Raw genomic sequence first — 15,998 nt, forward strand, 5'->3', positions numbered from 1 at the left:
TGCACCCTACTTACAACTCTCTTGACAAAAGCCAAGGTGGTCACCTCAGGCAATCGGGAGGAAAAATACAGCAGGTCACCAAAGCCAACAACATAATGGAAAAAAGCCTACAGCACCTGGTATTCTCAGGCGGTCTCCCATCCAGGTACTAACCAGGCCCGACCCTGCTTAGCATCCGAGATCAGAGGAGATCGAGCGCATTCAGTGTGATGTGGCAGTAGGCGATCTTGCACCCTACTTACAACTCTCTTGACAAAAGCCAAGGTGGTCACCTTGGGCAATCGAGAGGAAAAATACAGCAGGTCGCCAAAGCCCACAACATAATGGAAAAAAGCCTACGGCACCTGGTATTCCCAGGCGGTCTCCCATCCAGGTACTAACCAGGCCCGACCCTGCTTAGCATCCGAGATCAGACGAGATCGAGCGCATTCAGGGTGATGTGGCCATAGGCGATCTTGCTCCCTACTTACAACTCTCTTGACAAAAGCCAAGGTGGTCACCTCGGGCAATCGAGAGGAAAAATACAGCAGGTCGCCAAAGCCAACAACATGATGGAAAAAAGCCTACGGCACCTGGTATTCCCAGGCGGTCTCCCATCCAGGTACTAACCAGGCCCGACCCTACTTAGCATCCGAGATCAGACGAGATCGAGTGCATTCAGGGTGATGTAGCCGTAGGCAATCTTGCACCCTATTTACAACTCTCTTGACAAAAGCCAAGGTGGTCACCTCGGGCAATCGAGAGGAAAAATACAGCAGGTCGCCAAAGCCAAAAACATAATGGAAAAACGCCTACGGCACCTGGTATTCCCAGGCGGACTCCCACCCAGGAACTAACCAGGCCCGACCCTGCTTAGCATCCGAGATCAGACGAGATCGAGCGCATTCAGGGTGATGTGGCCGTAGACGATCTTGCACCCTACTTACAACTCTCTTGACAAAAGCCAAGGTGGTCACCTCGGGCAATCGAGAGGAAAAATACAGCAGGTCGCCAAAGCCAACAACATAATGGAAAAAAGCCTACGGCACCTGGTATTCCCAAGCGGTCTCCCATCCAGGTACTAACCAGGCCCGACCCTGCTTAGCATCCGAGATCAGACGAGATCGAGCGCATTTAGGGTGATGTGGCCGTAGGCGGTTCTGCTCCCTACTTACAACTCTCTTGACAAATGCCAAGGTGGTCACCTCGGGCAATCGAGAGGAAAAATACAGCATGTCGCCAAAGCCAACAACATAATGGAAAAAAGCCTACGGCACCTGGTATTCCCAGGCGGTCTCCCAACGAGGTACTAACCAGGCCCGACCCTGCTTCGCAACCGAGATCAGACGAGATCGAGCGCATTCAGGGTGATGTGGCCGTAGGCGATTTTGCACCCTACTTACAACTCTCTTGACAAAAGCCAAGGTGGTCACCTCAGGCAATCGAGAGGAAAAATACAGCAGGTCACCAAAGCCAACAACATAATGGAAAAAAGCCTACAGCACCTGGTATTCTCAGGCGGTCTCCCATCCAGGTACTAACCAGGCCCGACCCTGCTTAGCATCCGAGATCAGACGAGATCGAGCACATTCAGTGTGATGTGGCAGTTGGCGATCTTGCACCCTACTTACAACTTTCTTGACAAAAGCCAAGGTGGTCACCTCGTGCAATCGAGAGGAAAAATACAGCAGGTCGCCAAAGCCAACAACATAATGGAAAAAAGCCTACGGCACCTGGTATTCCCAGGCGGTCTCCCATCCAGGTACTAACCAGGCCCGACCCTGCTTAGCATCCGAGATCAGACGAGATCGAGCGCATTCAGGGTGATGTGGCTGTAGGCGATCTTGTACCCTACTTACAACTCTCTTGACAAAAGCCAAGGTGGTCACCTCGGGCAATCGAGAGGAAAAATACAGCAGGTCGCCAAAGCCAACAACATAATGGAAAAAAGCCTACGGCACCTGGTATTCCCAGGCGATCTCCCATCCAGGTACTAACCAGGCCCGACCCTGCTTAGCATCCGAGATCAGACGAGATCGAGCGCATTCAGGGTGATGTGGTCGTAGGCGATCTTGCACCCTACTTACAACTCTCTTGACAAAAGCCAAGGTGGTCACCTTGGGCAATCGAGAGGAAAAATACAGCAGGTCGCCAAAGCCAACAACATAATGGAAAAAAGCCTACGGCACCTGGTATTCCCAGGCGGTCTCCCATCCAGGCCCGACCCTGCTTAGCATCCGACGTCAGATGAGATCGAGCGCATTCAGGGTGATGTGGCCGTAGGCGATCTTGCACCCTACTTACAACTCTCTTGACAAAAGCCAAGGTGGTCACCTCGGGCAATCGAGAGGAAAAATACAGCAGGTCGCCAAAGCCAACAACATAATGGAAAAAAGCCTACGGCACCTGGTATTCCCAGGCGGTCTCCCATCCAGGCCCGACCCTGCTTAGCATCCGACGTCAGATGAGATCGAGCGCATTCAGGGTGATGTGGCCGTAGGCGATCTTGCATCCTTCTTACAACTCTCTTGACAAAAGCCAAGGTGGTCACCTCGGGCAATCGAGAGGAAAAATACAGCAGGTCGCCAAAGCCAACAACATAATAGAAAAAAGCCTACGGCACCTGGTATTCCCAGGCGGTCTCCCATCCAGGTACTAACCAGGCCCGACCCTGCTTAGCATCCGAGATCAGATGAGATCGAGCGCATTCAGGGTGATGTGGCCATAGGCGATCTTGCACCCTACTTACAACTCTCTTGACAAAAGCCAAGGTGGTCACCTCGGGCAATCGAGAGGAAAAATACAGCAGGTCGCCAAAGCCAACAACATAATGGAAAAAAGCCTACGGCACCTGGTATTCCCAGGCGGTCTCCCATCCAGGCCCGACCCTGCTTAGCATCCGACGTCAGATGAGATCGAGCGCATTCAGGGTGATGTGGCCGTAGGCGATCTTGCATCCTTCTTACAACTCTCTTGACAAAAGCCAAGGTGGTCACCTCGGGCAATCGAGAGGAAAAATACTGCAGGTCGCCAAAGCCAACAACATAATGGAAAAAAGCCTACGGCACCTGGTATTCCCAGGCGGTCTCCCATCCAGGTACTAACCAGGCCCGACCCTGCTTAGCATCCGAGATCAGACGAGATCGAGCGCATTCAGGGTGATGTGGCTGTAGGCGATCTTGCACCCTACTTACAACTCTCTTGACAAAAGCCAAGGTGGTCACCTCGGGCAATCGAGAGGAAAAATACAGCAGGTCGCCAAAGCCAACAACATAATGGAAAAAAGCCTACGGCACCTGGTATTCCCAGGCGGTCTCCCATCCAGGTACTAACCAGGCCCGACCCTGCTTAGCATCGGAGATCAGACGAGAACGAGCGCATTCAGGGTGATGTGGCTGTAGGCGATCTTGCACCCTACTTACAACTCTCTTGACAAAAGCCAAGGTGGTCACCTCGGGCAATCGAGAGGAAAAATACAGCAGGTCGCCAAAGCCAACAACATAATAGAAAAAAGCCTACGGCACCTGGTATTCCCAGGCGGTCTCCCATCCAGGTACTAAACCAGGCCCGACCCTGCTTGGCATCCGAGATCAGACGAGATCGAGCGCATTCAGGGTGATGTGGCCATAGGCGATCTTGCACCCTACTTACAACTCTCTTGACAAAAGCCAAGGTGGTCACCTCGGGCAATCGAGAGGAAAAATACAGCAGGTCGCCAAAGCCAACAACATAATGGAAAAAAGCCTACGGCACCTGGTATTCCCAGGCGGTCTCCCATCCAGGTAATAACCAGGCCGGACGCTGCTTAGCATCCGAGATCAGATGAGATCGAGCGCATTCAGGATGATGTGGCCGTAGGCGATCTTGCACCCTACTTACAACTCTCTTGACAAAAGCCAAGGTGGTCACCTCGGGCAATCGAGAGGAAAAATACAGCAGGTCGCCAAAGCCAACAACATAATGGAAAAAAGCCTACGGCACCTGGTATTCCCAGGCGGTCTCCCATCCAGGTACTAACCAGGCCCGACCCTGCTTAGCATCCGAGATCAGACGAGATCGAGCGCATTCAGGGTGATGTGGCTGTAGGCGATCTTGCACCCTACTTACAACTCTCTTGACAAAAGCCAAGGTGGTCACCTCGGGCAATCGAGAGGAAAAATACAGCAGGTCGCCAAAGCCAACAACATAATAGAAAAAAGCCTACGGCACCTGGTATTCCCAGGCAGTCTCCCATCCAGGTACTAACCAGGCCCGACCCTGCTTAGCATCCGACGTCAGACGAGATCGAGCGCATTCAGGGTGATGTGGCCGTAGGCGATCTTGCACCCTACTTACAACTCTCTTGACAAAAGCCAAGGTGGTCACCTCGGGCAATCGAGAGGAAAAATACTGCAGGTCGCCAAAGCCAACAACATAATGGAAAAAAGCCTACGGCACCTGGTATTCCCAGGCGGTCTCCCATCCAGGTACTAACCAGGACCGACCCTGCTTAGCATCCGAGATCAGACGAGATCGAGCGCATTCAGGGTGATGTGGCTGTAGGCGATCTTGCACCCTACTTACAACTCTCTTGACAAAAGCCAAGGTGGTCACCTCGGGCAATCAAGAGGAAAAATACGACTTCCGGTTCCGGCGCCGCATGGAGTGACTGCTCTCCTCCTCGGCTCCCGCATCACGGCCCCCAAATCTGCTATTAAATCCCGCTGAGCGGCCGGGCACCTGCGGAACACCCCCCCGGAGGCATCCCACACGATCATGGACCGGTTCCTGGAGAAAACCGGACCGCGAGCACACGCGCCGTCCGCGACCGCGGCGCGGCCGCAAATCGAGGCCCCGGCTTCGGCCTACTCGGCCCCCTTATCTCCACAACGCGCAGCAGACATGGAGGTGAGCGCTGATACTGTGCCCCCCCCCCCTCTCCACAAGCACTACCAGCCTCTCCAGCCCCTCCATCACAGAGCAGCCTCTCCACGCAGCCTGCAGGGGACTCCACCACAGAGCGCATTGCCCAGGCCGTGGCCGCACTATTATCCCCCATGATCACGGCATCGGTGGAAAAAGCTGTAAATGCTGGCATGCAGCAGCTCAAGGCCCAAATAGGCGAACACCACACCAGACTGAATGATTTGGAACACCGTCTGTCGGACATAGAGGAAGAACTTTACCAGGCCCAAGCCACGGAACGCTCCCAGGACAGAACAAATCAATATGTTCTACAGAAGCTTGATGACCTGGAAAACAGGGCCAGACGGAGCAACCTGCGATTCGTAGGGATCCCCGAGTCGCTACAGTCTTCGGAGCTGTCTAACTTCTGCGCGGTACGCATCCCAGAAGCCCTTGGCCTTCCCGGCCCTTGTACGGTCGAACGCGCACATCGTATGGGTCAACCGGCACCAGAACGCAAGTCACCTAGACCTATCATCGCAAAGTACCTAAACTACTCAGACAAGGCCCTGATCCTGCAGAAATTCAGGCAAACACGCTCTCTACAGGTCGATGGGATCAAGGTCCTAATCTTTGCCGATTATTCCATCGAGGTCTCCAAGAAAAGAAAGGCATTCCAACAGGTATGCTCGGAACTCTTTAATATGCAACTTAAATTTTCCCTGGCCTTCCCGGCTATTCTTCGCCTAAAGGCCCCGAACGGTGACCAACTAACTTTCCAGGACCCCTCTGAAGCCGAAGCTTTTCTCCGCTCCCTACACCAGGGTGCACACCCTCACACCCCTTCCAAAGCATCACCGCTCAACCGCGCCCTGGATCAGAGGAGCCCCCGGAAGGACTCACCCAAACGCTTCAGGTCTGCTGCCCCTGATACCCGCCATCGGGACGTCCCTCGTTGATGACATTTCAGCCCTCCTGGATCCATCTCTCCTCACCTTTTAGGTGACCTTCTCGCCAGGTCCGTCAACCTGACATATTTTTGTGAGTTACTATGTTGTTATTTTTTTCCTTTTTCTGTTATCGCCCAAGCTTGCTCACGGTCCAGCCTGTTGATACTTGACTACCTCGGCCTTCAGCGCTGCCCCCATCCAATGGGCACACCATCAGTGCCACTGGCTACCTATGTTCTATTTGACGCCCTGGCCTAACTGTACCAGGAGTTCCCACCGCTCCTGATCTCGCTGCTCTTTTTCTTTTTTATCTTGCGGCCACCTGCCTTATCTTTTTTTTTTCTCTATATAATACCGTATTTTTGTTTCCTTTTTTGTGATAGTGCACTCTGCCTTTCCTTTTATTATTCAGTTTCTTTTTTCTCCACCCTTGGGTCCTCATATATGTACTGTTTTACACTAATGTGGGTTTGTTGCTTTATTACGTATGTTTATTACACTGTGCCTTACTCCTCCTAGAATCACTGCGTATGCTTACTGCCGCAACATGGCACGCGCCCTTTTTGGCTCTAGGGGCGTACCCGCACCCTTGCTCGATTTTTTTTTTTTTTTTAGACACATTGCCCGGACGCTCGCGTCCTATACCTCTGGGCCGTGCACTGGGGGCTGGCCTACACAGTGACTCCATGCGGAAAAAAGTGAAGTTCTCTCCAGTGTATATGTTTATGTTTTTGTTTATATTTCAATTTGCTCCACTCCTTTACTGCCCCCCTCCCCCTAGTTACCTCAGTGCCAGTGTCTCCTTCCTGAACATCCTATTTCCCTTGTCCCACATTACTTCCAGGTCCATTTTCTCCCAGCAACAATTTCTTCTGCCTTGCCCACCGGCTGGCGATTATTTTCTAAAGCCTGCCCATTTCTTCTTCTCGTCACCCCTGACATAAGAATAGTCTCATGGAACGTGAAAGGCCTCAGATCACCCAATAAGAGAATGAAAGTACTCCGACACCTAAAAAGGTTGAAAACAGATATCGCCCTATTGCAGGAAACCCACTTGTCCGCCCCAGATTTTCATCGCATGCGGAAACTCTGGGTCGGCAAAGTCATAGGCTCCGACGCCGTTAGTCGCAAAGCGGGTGTTCTCCTATTAATCCACAAGAACCTCCCGTGCGAGGTGCTGTCCACGCACTCAGATTCCCAGGGCAGGCTCCTCTCGCTCCACGTCCGCTTGGGGACTAAGGAACTAGTGATCACGAATGTTTATGCTCCCAATAACCCTACTAAGACTTTCTATAGTGACTTGACTTCTTGGCTACTCCAGACCTCCCAGACCCCCCATTTAGTTGGCGGTGACTTTAACGACATCTTGCACCATACAGACGACAGGTCCTCCCCCCCACGTCGCAGGGCGACTAGTGCTCCGTCTACTCCCTCCCACTTTGCTTCCACCATGGAATCTCTCCGTCTTCGCGACCTATGGCGTCTATCTCACCCAACGGACAGGGAATACACCTTTTACTCACACCCCCATAACATGTTCTCGAGAATCGATTATTTCTTTGGCTCTGACGATCTTATACCAAATTTGTCTGAAACTGAAGTGCTCGATATTGCTATCTCTGACCATGCCCCAATCTCTGTTAGTCTTGCTAACTTAGATCTCCCACCTCACCCAAGACTGTGGCGTTTCCCCTCGTATCTCCATGACAACCCAGACTTTCAACACTTCATGGCGAACTCCTGGCACGAATACTCGGAGGCAAACTCCCCCCATTCGGACTCCCCCAACCTCTTCTGGGATGCCGGCAAGGCGTTCCTCAGAGGTCAGATCATCTCCTATGCCTCCTCCTTCAAAAGGAACGCACTATCTCATTACAAACGGGCTAGTGCGCGACTACATTTAGCCCAAAGGTCCCTCTCTACTAACGACTCCCTTGATAACAGAACCGAATGGCAGGCGGCCAAGAACAGTTTCGACACTTGGGCAAACACACTTGAACAAACTAAAAGATCCCAACTAGACGCGACGCTCCACAAGTTTGGTAACAAGGCGGGCAAGCTACTGGCGAGGCTATGTAAGGGCCCATTCCACCCGACGCACATCACTTCCCTCAGAGACGCTAAGGGTGATGTACAATCTACCCCACAAGCAATTAACAAGGCGATGTTAAACTACTATACGTCCCTCTACGCCCCAGACCCCATAGATAGTACTGCGGCTCGTTCTTTCCTCGATAAGGTATTGTTATCTAAAGTTACCCCTGAACAACTAGAAGCGCTCAATGCCCCCATCTCCCTTGTCGAAGTTTCCTCCACTATTCGTAAACTAACCCCGTCCAAAGCTCCAGGCCCCGACGGGTTTACCAGTGAATTTTATAAAACCCTCTCCTCCATTACAGAACCCACTCTCCTAAAGGTGTACAATGGCATCTGGTCTGGTGGCCCATATCTCCCTTCTGGAAACCAAGCCATCATCAAACTCTTATCCAAAAAAGGGAAAGACCCGCTTGACCCAGGTTCTTACAGGCCGATCTCCCTTCTCAATCTGGATGTAAAAATCCTTTCCAAGATCATAGCCACGAGATTAGCTGCCATTGTGCCCTCCCTCATACACCCTGCCCAATCTGGCTTTGTGAGAGGCAGAACTGCCACCTTGAACATACGTAAGGTTATGCTTGCTCTGGAACATGCTAAGAACAATCCGGATGGGGACTTTGCTATTATAACTTTAGACGCGGAAAAGGCCTTCGACAATGTCAGTTTTGAATGGCTCTCTATGACTTTATCTGAAATGGGTTTCTCGGGGCATTTCTGCCATCTCATCAAAGCCATGTACTCATCCCCAGCAGCCAAATTAGTCGCGGCTGGAGTTCTCTCCGATGAATTCCTCCTGCATAAAGGCACTCGTCAGGGCTGCCCACTCTCCCCTCTCCTATTTAACATCGCCCTAGAACCTTTATCCAGATACCTGTCCCAATCGGCTCCTCTCCACGGGATTCGTATTGGTCAACACGACCTGCGCACCTCTCTTTTTGCCGATGATGTGCTCATCTTCTCATCAGACCCCGCTTCTGACATGCCCGTTATCAAAGAGGTCTTTGACGTTTTTAGATCATGCTCAGGGCTACGTATAAATTATGGTAAAAGTGAAATCCTCCCGATAGGGTCCTCTCGCAAACCCCCCTGGACACAACATTCTATCTTTTCAATCGCCAACTCACATATCACCTATCTAGGCATTAAAATTGGTAAATTACCTTCCTCCCTTTACCATCTCAATTACCCCCCCCTGATCACGAAAATCTCTCAAGAAATGGTGAACTGGATGGATCTGCCTCTCTCGCTTCTGGGAAGATGCCACCTGCTAAAAATGGTTAGCTTTGCCAGGCTATTGTACCCACTTCAAACTATTCCTTTGCTCCTTCTTCACAAGGACATAAAAATTCTAGAATCATCTTTTTCCTCCTTTTTATAGAAAGGAAAACGCCCACGCATAGCCCTAAAAAAGTTGCATCTTCCCAGACGCGAGGGGGGTATCAGCCTACCTAATGTAAGACTGTATAACCTGTCATGCTTGCTACGTACTAGTCTGGACTGGATCTCTCAATCCTCCAGATACTCCAACTACTCTCTGGAAGCTGCTATGGTCTCTCCACTCTCATTGACAGCACTCCTTCACTGCAGGTGGAAGTCAGTGCCGTCTCTGTTTCAACACAACCTCCTACTCAGGGACACTGCCATAGCCTGGAGGGAAACCAGAAAATGCCTTAAGCTCCCCCCTTTCATCTCCAGACACCTTCCGATCCAGGGGAACCCTACTTTTTCCCCTGGCCTACTCCACAAACCGTTCCACATCTGGAAAGAGAAGGGCATCATCAATTTTGCTACCATCTGTGATCTTGAATCTGGGCACCCTCTACCCTTTTCTCTTCTGGCTGAAAGGTTCTCCCTCCCGCCAGCTCACGCCTTTCACCACAGGCAATGTGTCAGCTATTTAAAGGATATCTGCAACGATGAACGTAAGCGTTTCCCCCTAACCTTCCTGGACCGCCTGCTCAAGGACGATACTTATAAAATTTCTGACATCTACACACCGCTACTCCAGCAGGCCGCTCCTCAACTGACATCCTCATCAGTCGCCAACTGGAAGAAAGACTTCCCTGATCCAGATATAGTGGATAAAATCCTACATGGACTCAACAAAGTTTACCGCCTAACCCCGAACGAGCTCTGGAGAGAAATGCAACTAAAAATTGCCCACAGGGCCTACCTTCCCTTCCTGCCTTCTAAATCCGACCAGGACAGCACCAAGTGCCCCCTATGTCTTCAGTACAGGCCCTCGCTGGCCCACCGCTTCTGGTCCTGCTCCTTCATCTCTTCCTTCTGGGATCAGATCCTCTCCTACATCTTTAAAGTCACCCTGCTGAAATTGCCAAAGGACCCCCTCCTTCTCATCTTTGGATACTGGAACCCTCTCCTGCTTCCATGGTCTTCCACCACCAGCCGTGCGCCCCCAAACGGCGCGCCCTCCAAACCCCCCCATGTGGACTGGTCTCTGCTGTGCCTTCTTCTTGCCAGGAAATCCATTCTAAAGAGCTGGACTTCTTCTCTCCCACCCTCTGTCGCCCAGACGCAGAAGGAACTCCTTTCACTCCTCTACAAAGATCGCTTCAATACAAACTACAGGGACGAAAAAGCGAAGTCTCGTTTTTATGCGAGATGGCTTCCCTTCATATCTGACTCTCTCCCTCCGGTGGACATCCTCAACTTGGACAACTTCACCTTCTCCTATTTTGGCACTAATCTCCCAATCCCGGGGTTGGTTTCCCCCCAATCTACCACTTGTGCCTCGCCCTGCAGCCAACTAACCCCTGGACCATCTCTCTGAAATCCTCCTACCCTAGGAACTCTACCTGGGAACCCCGTATCCCTCTTCCCCCCCTCCCTTACCTGTTTTTTTCTCCTTCATGTATCTGCCTGCTTTCCCCTCTTCACCCCCCTCTCCTCTCTGTGTTTCTTTTTTATTTCTCTTTTTTTTCTGTTTTTTTCCTTTCTTTTGATAAATCCGACCTATTACTCCCGTTCCTACGATCTGTTATATTGTTATTTTTGGGAAATGATATTCCTGCTGTTATACATTCATATTACTTTTGCAACTGTTTTTTTTATAAGATCCATCCAGTCGCTGTTAGTACGCCGCTCTATCACACTAAATTCACTACTATCCGCTTGGTTTTATGTATTTATGTCTATGGTCTTAGTTTATTACGATACAGTCGCATTCTGCTCCAATTTTCTTATGCACCTCATCTGCGATGATGGTTCCGAATTCTCGCACTTATTTTTTGTTGCATTTGTATTGTTCTCTTTGTTTATTTCTCAATAAATACTCTTTAAAAAAAAAAAAAAAGAGGAAAAATACAGCAGGTCGCCAAAGCCAACAACATAATGGAAAAAAGCCTACGGCACCTGGTATTCCCAGGCGGTCTCCCATCCAGGTACTAACCAGGCCCGACCCTGCTTAGCATCCGAGATCAGACGAGATCGAGCGCATTCAGGGTGATGTGGCCGTAGGCGATCTTGCACCCTATTTACAACTCTCTTGACAAAAGCCAAGGTGGTCACCTCGGGCAATCGAGAGGAAAAATACAGCAGGTCGCCAAAGCCAACAACATAATGGAAAAAAGCCTACGGCAACTGGTATTCCCAGGCGGTCTCCCATCCTGGTACTAACCAGGCCCGACCCTGCTTAACATCCGAGATCAGACGAGATCGAGCGCATTCAGGGTGATGTGGCTGTAGGCTATCTTGCACCCTACTTACAACTCTCTTGACAAAAGCCAAGGTGGTCACCTCGGGCAATCGAGAGGAAAAATACAGCAGGTCGCCAAAGCCAACAACATAATGGAAAAAAGCCTACGGCAACTGGTATTCCCAGGCGGTCTCCCATCCTGGTACTAACCAGGCCCGACCCTGCTTAGCATCCGAGATCAGACGAGATTGAGCGCATTCAGGGTGATGTGGCTGTAGGCGATCTTGCGCCCTACTTACAACTCTCTTGACAAAAGCCAAGGTGGTCACCTCGGGCAATCGAGAGGAAAAATACAGCAGGTCGCCAAAGCCAACAACATAATGGAAAAAAGCCTACGGCACCTGGTATTCCCAGGCGGTCTCCCATCCAGGTACTAACCAGGCCCGACCCTGCTTTGCATCCAAGATCAGAAGAGATCGAGCGCATTCAGGGTGATGTGGCCGTAGGCAATCTTGCACCCTACTTACAACTCTCTTGACAAAAGCCAAGGTGGTCACCTCGGGCAAACGAGAGGAAAAATACAGCAGGTCGCCAAAGCCAACAACATAATGGAAAAAAGCCTGCAGCACCTGGTATTCCCAGGCGGTCTCCCATCCAGGTACTAACCAGGCCCGACCCTGCTTAGCATCCGAGATCAGACGAGATCGAGCGCATTCAGGGTGATGTGGCCGTAGGCGATCTTGCACCCTACTTACAACTCTCTTGACAAAAGCCAAGGTGGTCACTATAAGGTAAATGAGGGAACCATCTTGTTAAGAGACATCCATTTTGGGTATTGGAAAATTACTGTTAGCATGACATAGAAACCTATTGCTTAAGGTCATATGTGTTTTTTGCTTGTACAAGGTATTTTATCACAAGGTTAGTTATCTGTTCAGAACAGTTGGATGTGGTTAAGCTACTTCCTTTTAATAGCAGAAGTAATTTCATGGCGTTAGACCACAGGCCTATCTTGGGTTACATCTAAGAAACATTCTAAACTGTGAATATATATATTTAGCTTTTTGTTTCTAGGCAGAAATTGCTTGTACAAAAAACCATGATGACGTAGTAAAATATACTATCTTGCATATTTTATGTGGCAGTCCCTGATTGGCTAAACCACAGGGCTGTGCTTTAGCTCAAACTAAATAAAACTGCTGTGTGTGCTCCAATATGCACATTCATTATTCACGTACAATCGTGTGTATGTGTAATGTTTTGTCCACCGGTGAAAGGGACCTCCTCTCTACCATCCTAGCCTAGGCTACCAGGGGTTACTTACAGAAGACGAGCAACCTAACAGTTTTGGTACCAGAAGTGGGGTCATCTTGCGGCAGGTAAGTCACTTTACTCCTTTTTGCCTAAAAGGTGAATGGTGTGAATACTTACTCTGTCCAGATGGTCGCCATGAACTTAGTTTAATTTAAAAGAAATAACTGTGCCTTCGCGACGGACTAGGTTGGTCCCTCGGGAGGTTAAAAGGGCTCGCAAGGAATTTATAGGTTTAGGGGAGTCCGACTAGGTTGGTCTGACTTAAAACTATTGGTAATAGTATTTTTAACACGGGAAGTAGTAGATTACGCCCGTGACAAAGGGATTGGTGGAGTGGACGCCCATTTGATTTTTTTTTTAAAAAGTGCACTATAAATTGATAAATGTATTGCAATACGGTTATGTCATGTCTTAAAGTATATTAAGAATATGTCTGTTTCTCTCTAGGTACACGTGTAAGTATATAGAGTATAAGTTTTAATATAGAGTATAAGGAAAATAATTGTTGTTGTTTAAATAAGTGCAGAATATGAGGAGCCCTCTTGTAGTGACATAGCATCCGCCTGCCCCCATTGCACGTTAGGTCTACTCTTCCTAAGAATAGATGACAAGTGGATTTTACTGACCACCAGACCAGGGGGGTTCTCTTGCAGACTTGGTGTAAGAGGGGTATATCCCGCCACCAGGAAAAATTTACCCTTTATCGTATATTAAGGGTGAATCTTCATAGTTTTATATAAGTCCATCTGCCCCAAAAAAGATCAGGGATCCTACTCCCAGACCAGAGACCGGATTGTTGGACAAACCGGGTGTTATCACCTGTGTCCTGCCACTAGACACACACTGCCCAGACTACTAGATGGGGAATTCTGCAGCAACCCAAGCCATGGCCACCCCATCACCCTATGAATTTGTCAGTAATATGATCCCTGGCCCCCAGGTAGAACCATTTTGGACACAAGTCCGAGAAAGGTGTCAGCAATTGGGGATACATGACCCAGGGCCATATGGTCCTTGTACTGAGGAAGACTGGCAGGAAGTAAGTAAAATATGCCAAATCCACAAAAATTCGTACCCTCCAGGGAAGTGGGAAAATATTCAATATATAAAAGATTGTTACCATGCATGGGATAAATGTCTACACAAATATAAAAAGAAGCATATTAATAAAACTACAAAGCTTACTTCAAATATAGGACCCAGTGCTGTGGCTGAAGCCCCTGCACCCCCCTCACCTCCCCCTCCCCCGCCTCAATGTCCACCCCCACCTTATGTTATGGTAAAAAACGAGGATGGGACGCCAGGTTCATACCTTCAATTATATCCTTCACTGGATCCTGTAGTCCTAGCCGCCATAACACACACCACAGCAACATCACAACAAGTGGCCCAATGGGAACAAATAAGTAGGGGCAGAGAGGAAGAGGGGAGACAGGAAGAAGTTACAGGACAAGAAGAAGTGGGTAGTCCCGAAATGCAGGAATTAGAGGCAAAAATAAAAGAGTTTGAAGAGAAGAAAAAGGAGGAAGAAGAGAGAATAGGGAAAAGGAGAACTGAGTTAGAAACACTTATGGAAGGCCTAACACAAAAAGAAATAGTCCTCAATGAGGCAGAAAAGGTACAAGTGGATAAGAAAATAGAGTTAGAAATGTATCAGAAAAACTTGGAAGTAAGGGAGAAGGAATTTCAGGAGGGAAGAGAGAGAGAGGTACATAGGATGGAGGACTTACAAAAGGAACTAGAAAAGTTAAGAAAGCAATTAGGGAAGAAGGAGGAAATGTTGAAAGAAGCGCAGGATAGGATTATAGCGCTGCCCCCCACCACTACAAGAAGCCATACAAAAGAGACACCTATTCCCAAAACTGAGGAGTCAGGTCCAATTAGTAAAACAGGGACATTATCCATAGAAGAGGAAACTGAGAGAGAAGCAGTAGGGGCTTCACTCAAAGCACCTTTGATGACCATGGGGAACACCGAGGTGCATATACCATTACCTTTGGGTACACTCTCCAAAATAAAAGAACTATGTCCCAATCCCAAGAAGTATCCACGAGATGCAGGTACCTTTCTGGCAAAATATAGTGCAGGCACAGGGCTTGACAAAGATGACATAAAAAGTATTCTTAGCATTGTAGACCCAGACAGCCCAGAAGTAGCCCCTGTAGACGACCTATGGACAACCCATATTCAGACCAATAAGGATTGGATATCCTTTTGGAAAGGCATGGGAGGTCATTGGTCCAAATTATACAAAGGATCATCTGCACTCCAAGAACTGATCCTAGCCAAGCAGGGACCTAAAGAGAAATTCTATGATTACTGTAACAGAGTATACTCCCTATGGAAAGCTGTAGATGGGGCCACACCACAATTATTTACTACTACCATCATGTCGGGAGGCGATCCCAAAGTGACGCACTTGCTCAAATTCACAAACCCCAAATGGGCAGAGCAAGCACCAGATGAATTCATGAAGGACGCTAGGTCCAGAGAGACTTCAGGAGTCTTTGAACTAAAAGGGGGAATTTTCCCCTCCTTGACACAAACACAAACCCTAGTCACACCTGAAACCTCATCCTCACCACCGCACCTCATGACCATGCAGCCCTACCCACCTGACCAAGGATGTTTTAATTGTGGGGAACAGGGACATTGGAAATCACAGTGCCCATATAGACAGAGGGCGAGCTATCCAAGGGGCAGGGGAAGGGGGTACAATGCTGCTAATCGCCCCCCCCCCCTCACACTACAAGGTACCCCCAATATCCGCCACCTCCCCAAACACCATCTCAAAACCATGCGCTTGCACAGCCACCCTACACCCCAACCTCTAACAGACCTCCCCCTCGAATCCCTATGCAGTGGCCGTCTACCCGACAAACACACCCCCAATAGAGATGCCTAGAGTATGTTCCTTCCCTCAGTCTGGTGTGCCACAACCTATCATGGAAGAGTCTACCACAAGTTATATTACGCGTAGACAACCACATAGTGTGTTTCCTGCTTGATTCAGGTGCCACTTTTAGCTCATTAAATGATGAAAGGTATGACACACCACTGTGTACTGAGGGACACTCTATTGGAATAAATGGGACATCGGTCACTCATTCCGTCACCCC

At 49.4% G+C, this 15,998-nt stretch overlaps 14 non-coding genes and 8 pseudogenes across 14 annotated transcripts; all 22 read right to left on the minus strand.

The window, feature by feature from the left end:
* Nucleotides 1–104: 104 nt before the first annotated feature.
* LOC143945263 (5S ribosomal RNA) lies at nt 105–223 on the minus strand (annotated as a pseudogene).
* A 109-nt stretch (nt 224–332) lies between these two features.
* On the minus strand, nt 333–451 carry LOC143946336 (5S ribosomal RNA). Its single transcript, XR_013265201.1, has one exon. It is a non-coding gene; the product is annotated as a 5S ribosomal RNA (ribosomal RNA).
* Nucleotides 452–560: 109 nt separating this feature from the next.
* On the minus strand, nt 561–679 carry LOC143950332 (5S ribosomal RNA). The gene has a single exon (XR_013265744.1). It is a non-coding gene; the product is annotated as a 5S ribosomal RNA (ribosomal RNA).
* Nucleotides 680–788: 109 nt separating this feature from the next.
* Nucleotides 789–907, minus strand: LOC143943731 (5S ribosomal RNA; annotated as a pseudogene).
* Nucleotides 908–1,016: 109 nt separating this feature from the next.
* On the minus strand, nt 1,017–1,135 carry LOC143951545 (5S ribosomal RNA). The gene has a single exon (XR_013266807.1). It is a non-coding gene; the product is annotated as a 5S ribosomal RNA (ribosomal RNA).
* Nucleotides 1,136–1,244: 109 nt separating this feature from the next.
* LOC143952914 (5S ribosomal RNA) lies at nt 1,245–1,363 on the minus strand. The gene has a single exon (XR_013268045.1). It is a non-coding gene; the product is annotated as a 5S ribosomal RNA (ribosomal RNA).
* A 109-nt stretch (nt 1,364–1,472) lies between these two features.
* Nucleotides 1,473–1,591, minus strand: LOC143946272 (5S ribosomal RNA; annotated as a pseudogene).
* Nucleotides 1,592–1,700: 109 nt separating this feature from the next.
* On the minus strand, nt 1,701–1,819 carry LOC143951506 (5S ribosomal RNA). The gene has a single exon (XR_013266772.1). It is a non-coding gene; the product is annotated as a 5S ribosomal RNA (ribosomal RNA).
* A 109-nt stretch (nt 1,820–1,928) lies between these two features.
* On the minus strand, nt 1,929–2,047 carry LOC143952895 (5S ribosomal RNA). Its single transcript, XR_013268028.1, has one exon. It is a non-coding gene; the product is annotated as a 5S ribosomal RNA (ribosomal RNA).
* A 543-nt stretch (nt 2,048–2,590) lies between these two features.
* LOC143954945 (5S ribosomal RNA) lies at nt 2,591–2,709 on the minus strand. Its single transcript, XR_013269770.1, has one exon. It is a non-coding gene; the product is annotated as a 5S ribosomal RNA (ribosomal RNA).
* Nucleotides 2,710–3,035: 326 nt separating this feature from the next.
* On the minus strand, nt 3,036–3,154 carry LOC143951507 (5S ribosomal RNA). The gene has a single exon (XR_013266773.1). It is a non-coding gene; the product is annotated as a 5S ribosomal RNA (ribosomal RNA).
* A 109-nt stretch (nt 3,155–3,263) lies between these two features.
* LOC143945784 (5S ribosomal RNA) lies at nt 3,264–3,382 on the minus strand (annotated as a pseudogene).
* A 109-nt stretch (nt 3,383–3,491) lies between these two features.
* On the minus strand, nt 3,492–3,611 carry LOC143954896 (5S ribosomal RNA; annotated as a pseudogene).
* Nucleotides 3,612–3,720: 109 nt separating this feature from the next.
* LOC143946604 (5S ribosomal RNA) lies at nt 3,721–3,839 on the minus strand (annotated as a pseudogene).
* A 109-nt stretch (nt 3,840–3,948) lies between these two features.
* LOC143951508 (5S ribosomal RNA) lies at nt 3,949–4,067 on the minus strand. The gene has a single exon (XR_013266774.1). It is a non-coding gene; the product is annotated as a 5S ribosomal RNA (ribosomal RNA).
* A 109-nt stretch (nt 4,068–4,176) lies between these two features.
* LOC143954932 (5S ribosomal RNA) lies at nt 4,177–4,295 on the minus strand (annotated as a pseudogene).
* Nucleotides 4,296–4,404: 109 nt separating this feature from the next.
* Nucleotides 4,405–4,523, minus strand: LOC143953971 (5S ribosomal RNA). The gene has a single exon (XR_013269004.1). It is a non-coding gene; the product is annotated as a 5S ribosomal RNA (ribosomal RNA).
* A 6,747-nt stretch (nt 4,524–11,270) lies between these two features.
* Nucleotides 11,271–11,389, minus strand: LOC143952973 (5S ribosomal RNA). The gene has a single exon (XR_013268099.1). It is a non-coding gene; the product is annotated as a 5S ribosomal RNA (ribosomal RNA).
* A 109-nt stretch (nt 11,390–11,498) lies between these two features.
* Nucleotides 11,499–11,617, minus strand: LOC143954261 (5S ribosomal RNA). The gene has a single exon (XR_013269269.1). It is a non-coding gene; the product is annotated as a 5S ribosomal RNA (ribosomal RNA).
* A 109-nt stretch (nt 11,618–11,726) lies between these two features.
* LOC143945895 (5S ribosomal RNA) lies at nt 11,727–11,845 on the minus strand (annotated as a pseudogene).
* Nucleotides 11,846–11,954: 109 nt separating this feature from the next.
* Nucleotides 11,955–12,073, minus strand: LOC143953496 (5S ribosomal RNA). The gene has a single exon (XR_013268572.1). It is a non-coding gene; the product is annotated as a 5S ribosomal RNA (ribosomal RNA).
* A 109-nt stretch (nt 12,074–12,182) lies between these two features.
* Nucleotides 12,183–12,301, minus strand: LOC143951617 (5S ribosomal RNA). Its single transcript, XR_013266872.1, has one exon. It is a non-coding gene; the product is annotated as a 5S ribosomal RNA (ribosomal RNA).
* Nucleotides 12,302–15,998: the final 3,697 nt, after the last annotated feature.

Source organism: Lithobates pipiens, unplaced genomic scaffold (genome assembly GCF_037356315.1).
Source record: "Lithobates pipiens isolate NorthernLeopardFrog02 unplaced genomic scaffold, aLitPip1_a1.2 Scaffold_30, whole genome shotgun sequence".
Taxonomy (NCBI): domain Eukaryota; kingdom Metazoa; phylum Chordata; class Amphibia; order Anura; family Ranidae; genus Lithobates; species Lithobates pipiens.